At 42.2% G+C, this 6,480-nt stretch overlaps 1 pseudogene; it reads right to left on the bottom strand.

Annotated features, from left to right (window-relative positions):
* Nucleotides 1–3,753: 3,753 nt before the first annotated feature.
* On the bottom strand, nucleotides 3,754–5,894 carry LOC140218821 (piggyBac transposable element-derived protein 3-like; annotated as a pseudogene).
* Between the last annotated feature and the right edge of the window lie 586 nt (nucleotides 5,895–6,480).

Raw genomic sequence — 6,480 nt, forward strand, 5'->3', positions numbered from 1 at the left:
TCATATATCAGCTTCACATATTTTCTTAACATGCACTGTAATCTTGATCATCCGTGTTCTCAAACCATTAGTGATTTGACGTACACTGCCCTTTACCACAATCGACCCTCAGTGAGAAGGCCTTTTTCACTGCGCATGAGGGAGCTTAGCGTGAAAATGGATGTCCCACTCTTCGAACACCGCTTTATGCCTCCAACGAAGTGTCTACCTCCGTGGGAGTGGCAGGTGATTGAATGTGATATATCCTTTGTAAGGCTTACAAAACATGCACCAGAACTCAACTTCAGATGCATTTCCATGAACTCCAATCGAAGTATTCTTGTCCTGAATTTTACACCGATGGATCAAAATCGCATGTTGGCGTGTCTTACGCGGCTGTTGGCTCCTCTTTTTCTGAATCAGGTGTATTGAACCCCCATACCAGTATATTTACCCCAGAAGCCTATGCAGTACTGTCTGCGGTTAAACACATAAAGAAATTAGGACTAGAAAAAGCAATTATATTTACGGACTCAAGTGTCGTAAAAGCGCTGATGTCCTTAAGAAATCACAAAAATCCTGTTCTTATTCAGCTTTACTCGTATTTGTGCAATATTTATTCAGCTCGTAGACATGTAATAATATGATAGGTTCCTGGCCATAGATGCATCGAAGGTAATGTGCTGGCTGATCAAATGGCCACATCAATTACATCGCAAGCTATCAATCCTACCACTGCTATACCTATCACAGATATCAAGCCTTTTTTGCGAACTAAACTGCGAAGACACTGGCAACGCTCGTGGGACAGCGAAACAAATAATAAGCTCCATCTGATTAAGCCAAAGTTAGGTTTCTGGCCCTCCGTTACTAAATCACAAAGAGTTGACGTCCTATTCTGCCGACTCAGAATAGGACATACATATGGTACTCACAATTTTCTATTGACTGGCGATGAACCTCCAACCTGTGGTAGGTGTGGTGAGCGGCTCACCATCCTCCACGTCCTGGTGGAGTGCCGGGAAGCCGAAAGAGAAAGAAGGGAACACTTTCCCCTAGCATACCGCTATTGTCTCCCTCTCCATCCGGCTATGTTTATTGGTAAAGAACCCCTTTTTACCACCAAAGCTGTCCTAGGTTTTTTAAATGAGGTGGTCTTGCATGTTAATAGCCCAAAGGTTTCGTAGCGCATCCTTTCTACAGAGGATGCTGCTGTGATTGTGGTCCTTTTATAGTACGCGCCTTCAGGTCCTCGCGCTTCAAGGACTCTGTTATGGCAGTAGTGCTTTTAGGAATTTTTTAGCCTACGATCAATTTTAGCACATTCCAATTCTTTCACAAGGTATCTTTTGCGTCTTTCGCACCCTCCATAGTCATTGTCATAATTTTATTACATGTATTCTAACGTCTTTAGGCCCCTTTACAGCCCTGTCCCATCCTTTGTTCGTAATTTATAGCTCCGCATTGAACACATTCACATTTGCCTGGCGCTTTTTCGTTATATTTGGCCCTTGCGCCACAAAACACTATACTCAACTCAATAACAGCACATAATTCGTCTTTCTTAGGAAAAATAGTACGAATGTTAATAAAAAGAACTAAACACCCGCAATATTTTAAGGCACCTCCCCTCGGATGGCCCTAACTTGGCGGTAACGTACGGCCAGAACGAAGAGTTGTGCCAGGTGTATGCGTTCTATGCATTTCATAAATACTGTCATTGACTTCGTCATATGCGTAGCATCTCCCATCCAACATTAGTTCTTTATATCGTAGTTTGAAAAACGTGCTTTTCAATTTACCATATTCTATAAATTTTTTCCTTATGTTACGAGTTGCTTGGCAGAAATCTTCGCTCATTGCTGTGTCCGTGTTTCTTAACAAACCTCGCATTGAAGATACGAGCTGCCTGGTTACACAAAACTGTTATAAGTGGTCGAGTTTTCGCCGTATCAAAGCGACCATTGCTGTGCGCCATGCATATGCCAGAACATGTGATGTTAATCTTCAAAGTATTATTCAACAGGTTTAGTATCTTGTTTTCTGATTCGATTGAAGTTTCGTCTGCGGTGTCTGGCATTCCATAAAAGATCAGATTGTTTCTTCGACAAAGATCGGTTGCGCTAAATGTCATTGCAGCACATGAAGCATTGGTCGCAAAATGTTTGGAATATATCTGTACTTAATTATAGAAAGCACAAGAATTTTTTGATAGAAAATTATTGACTGGCTTCCCTATAAAGTGCGTTGCGATGCATTGGGTTCGTTTATCAGTTCGAATTGTTATGAGATTAGCACGTTTTCTTGAAAAGATGCAGTGCCTCTGCAAACACCCGAGCAACGCATTAGATTCTCCTAGCATGAACAATAGCAGGGTAGTTCTTATTATCGATATAGTCTTCGTGGCTCATAAGAAAACGCATCGAACGTTTAGTTTGATAGTTACCAAAGTCTCCTGAGTGAATGGTAACAGGACAGAAAACGGTGAAATACTGTTTCTCTCCCTGTCTAAGTGTTGAGTAGCAAATCATTGTACAGAAATTTTTACGCCTTCTTGATATACATATTGTCATAGGAAGAGGTTGCTGCTTCAATATCGCAGTGCATGATCTTGTTTCGCGATCAAGGGGAAAAAATAAGCAATGCATTGAATTTACCAATTACGACAATGGCGACCACCAGAAGGTCCACTCCAAAGAGATGGTTCATTTTGCTTTGCTCTGCGGAAACATACGTTTTTCCACCATATGAGTTGCACAGGTAAACTGCACTGGCTTTCATTTTATTTTACTTTTTACGCTAAAGGCTCAATGCGTAAAGGCAATACCGTCATTTGAGTGCAGTATTAACACTGAGAGAATAATTATGTTTGTATTTTGTTTTTGAAATAGAGCTCTAGCCCCTAGTCGTGACACCCAACTTCTCAGCTCGTAAAGATAAAAATGATGTTCCACAACCACGCATGCAGCATTAAGTTTCGCCACCTTTCTTCTGCAGAAAGAAAATCTAGCCTACTTTAGTATATGTATTCCCATTCATGGTACGAATTTTGGCTTTAGTCGCGTGTTAAATATTTGTATATTCTTCTTGAATGACTTTATTTTTTCACACCACGTTAATATCGTAAAAAATAAACCAGGATCCATAAGCCCGTGTATCACAATGCGTACCATTCCTTCGAAATTCTATCAAATGTGAAAAATCTCTTTCCTCAATCGAGAACACTTACGCCTGACTCTTCGGTGTACTCATTCATTCTTAAAGAATAATAATAGCGTCATATGCCTTCCAACAGGATTCTTCGCAATGTACCCATTTTGTGCAGAACCTTTGAAATGGAACATCGTATGTCGCGAAATAATTTTAGTAATGGTTTAATTTAGGTATAACATCTATCGCTTACAAAAATGTATATGTAAGTTATGAATATACTGTACAGTACAACATGTGACGTTCCTTTTATCTTTCCGAGGAGCGTTCTAAAATAATGCAGTATACTTAGAACGCGCACTGTCAAGAAAACTTAGGTGTCACTGATAAGCAGGATAAGATATTGTGCACAGTTTACCTGCAAAACATGATTTACTCACCGATGGATCTTTTGCAGCCCACTTCGGTATTTCGATGGGTAAAGGTGTAAGAATAAATTTTCGAAGTCTGAGGCGTCGCTTATATACCCTCTTCAATACCAACCTAAGAAACAATTGAAAACAACTGAATTTTTTAGCTACATTTATTAAGCATCCTCTTAACAATGCATAGAAAAATATAGCCAAGAAATTTGATTTATTTGAGCTCAAACAAGTATGTACACAAACGAGGACATAAGTTGTCTACACAATGGACGGGTCGACCACAAATGTGGCAGTCAGTGCCCAGCGTTCTGAAATTCAGCGAAGCAGTCTTGCTTCTGAAGGCACAGAAAAATATTGCATTTCATGCACCTCACCCTTGTTCTTCCCTTACAGTTCTTCCTGCACCGCATTGCATTTTCGAGCTGGCAATATTCTGGAAAGTGATCCAAGTGGTCGCTACGGCTATAACTGTTGGGGAGTTGCACAGGCCAGTTTTGGTTGATTGTGGGCTCGTTGCTTGCTATTTCGGTCTTGGTGCTTTTTCTTGAATTGGCCTTGATCAATGTTTCTGCTATGTTTTGCTTGAACTGAGGCAAGGGAAGGATTCCTTTCTTCGGAATGCATAGTTCTTGGTCGTCCCACCGGTACTCAATCCAGGCATTGGACACGGCAAGGTCAAGGAAGTGCGTGAAGAATCGAGTTGTCCATTTTCTTGTCTTTATCTTAATTCTGTAATACGACACATACCTGTCAGCTAAGTCCACACCGCCCATGCACCTGTTGTAGAGTGAGACTGTAGTTGGCTGAGGAACACGTATTTTCTTTTTGTCTTCCTTTGACCACCGCTTGCACATACCAATTGGGTCACACCTAACCGCGCTCGACAAGAACAGAACTGTTTTGTTATCTTTCCATTTCACTAGACAGACTTTTCCGTCCTCGCACACGAGGCAAGCACTTTCACCGCGGTTCATTCACCTGTCACTCGGCGAATTTCCGACTGCCCCTTGCGTGCGGTTAGCGTTCACAGTGCCAGTCAAAAAACATTTCATTTTCAGTGGCTATAACTGACTGCCCCGTGAAAAAATCTGTCAGTAAACAGATGCGCTTTCTGGTCACTTAGGGTTGTTGAAAGATGCTTCACGACTGCGCCACCCAGGCCATATAATTTCATGTCGGCAGGAGTCACTGTATTTTTGCCAGTGTAAACCAAGAAGTCTAAAACAAGGTCATCGGGGGAAGCCAAGACGAAATTCTTTAAACGAAGTGGATTTGGCTTAGAAGGAAGATATTGCCTAAATGAACACCTTCCCGAAAATGGCATCATCTGCTCATCTATTGAGCATTCTTTTGTGCGCGGCAATGAGCGGCAAGCACTTTGGAAGCTGCTAACTATTGGCCGCACAAGATGTAACCTGTTTCTTTCTGCAGTGATGTAACGGCGGAGAGGTCCACAAAGTGCAGGTTATTACGCAGCTAGTAGAATCTGTTGCGGGTCATGTGGTCAGCAACAAAAGGGGTACGTGTTGCTCGGGACCAGTACAGCTGGACTTGAGGAAGGCTCATAATTCCCATCACTAGGTGTATGCCAGCGAGCTTCCTCGCCTCACTGATCGGTGCTTCCGGTTCTGAACGGAATACAAATTCGTTTGTTCAGCGAGTTCCCTTCAAAAATCCATTGGAAAATATTTGGCGAAATACAGATGTAGGGCCAGAAGCTCCCGAAAACTGACGTCTGCTTGACCGTGACTGTCTGTCATGTCAGGGTTTGTGAATCTGGAAAACGAAATATTATAAGGTGAGCATGCATCAAACTAGAGATATCTTAACAGTAAGGTGCTGTGAATAGACGCGCGAGAAAATTTAGCGCAACAAAGTCCAAGAACTTACGTTCCTGGCTTCCAGCAGCTTTTTTTTCTGCTTTTTGGGCAGGTTGACGATGTCCGGTTCAGTTTCATCCTCATCTTCGGATGTGTCATGACCACTTGCCGGACGCGGCGAAGCACGATCATCCCCATTATCAGACTCTGAAAGGTCCGCGTCGCTCTCTTCCAGCATGGCAGCGATCTCTTCATCGGTCAGGAATCTGGCTGTTGAGAACAAACCAGAGAGAGCAGCGGCCATGTTCACAACTTTTGTCCACAAATGTGACAAATTGTAAAAAGATGGGCTTGAAATCAACCGTTGTGTTTTTTGGCCTAGAAATAATTCATGGCGCCTTCGGGAGTTATAAACTTCATTACCAAAAGGCTCTTTTCGCAAGGAGTAAGAAAAAAAGGAAATAGTAGGTCAAAACTTACCTCTCGGTCACTGTCCGACTCTGGAGCTCGATGCCGCCATTTCAACTTTTCCTGACGGCACTCTGACTGGCCTGGTGGTGCCGCCGCTTGGGCATAGTGGCAACAACAAGCACCTCTTGTAAACGCGCCTAATTTGAATTCCGCCAAACATATTTTCTTGAAGTAGAGTGCATAAATGTGGATGTCCACCAGTGTACACGGGTAGCGAGGAGGATACTGCAAAAATTATTCCGCGTTCATTGATCTTAGCACCTGTGGTGTACAACTTAACTCAATATACCAAAACAGAATTTTTTGCCGGATGCCTGAGTGATGTATATTTGGAATTATCTTTACAACAATAATCGTTTGAAAAATAGCGTACATGTTCCATGCAGCAATAGTACATTATAAAAAAACTAACAATGCCCAAGAGGAAATTGCGATTATTCCTCCCAACGACAGGTATTTTTTCTCTTACTTTAGGAGAGAGAAATAATACGTATCATTACCCCTGGGCATGTGCTCGCCATGTATTTTGGTTGTCAAATGACATCGAGTCTATAGCAGCTTGCATGAAGCAACGACTCCAGCAAAGCATCGTTACTTCCTCTATCTGAAATGTAAATTGCCTTTCGCATTCTGCA

Source organism: Dermacentor andersoni, chromosome 6 (genome assembly GCF_023375885.2).
Source record: "Dermacentor andersoni chromosome 6, qqDerAnde1_hic_scaffold, whole genome shotgun sequence".
Lineage (NCBI taxonomy): Eukaryota > Metazoa > Arthropoda > Arachnida > Ixodida > Ixodidae > Dermacentor > Dermacentor andersoni.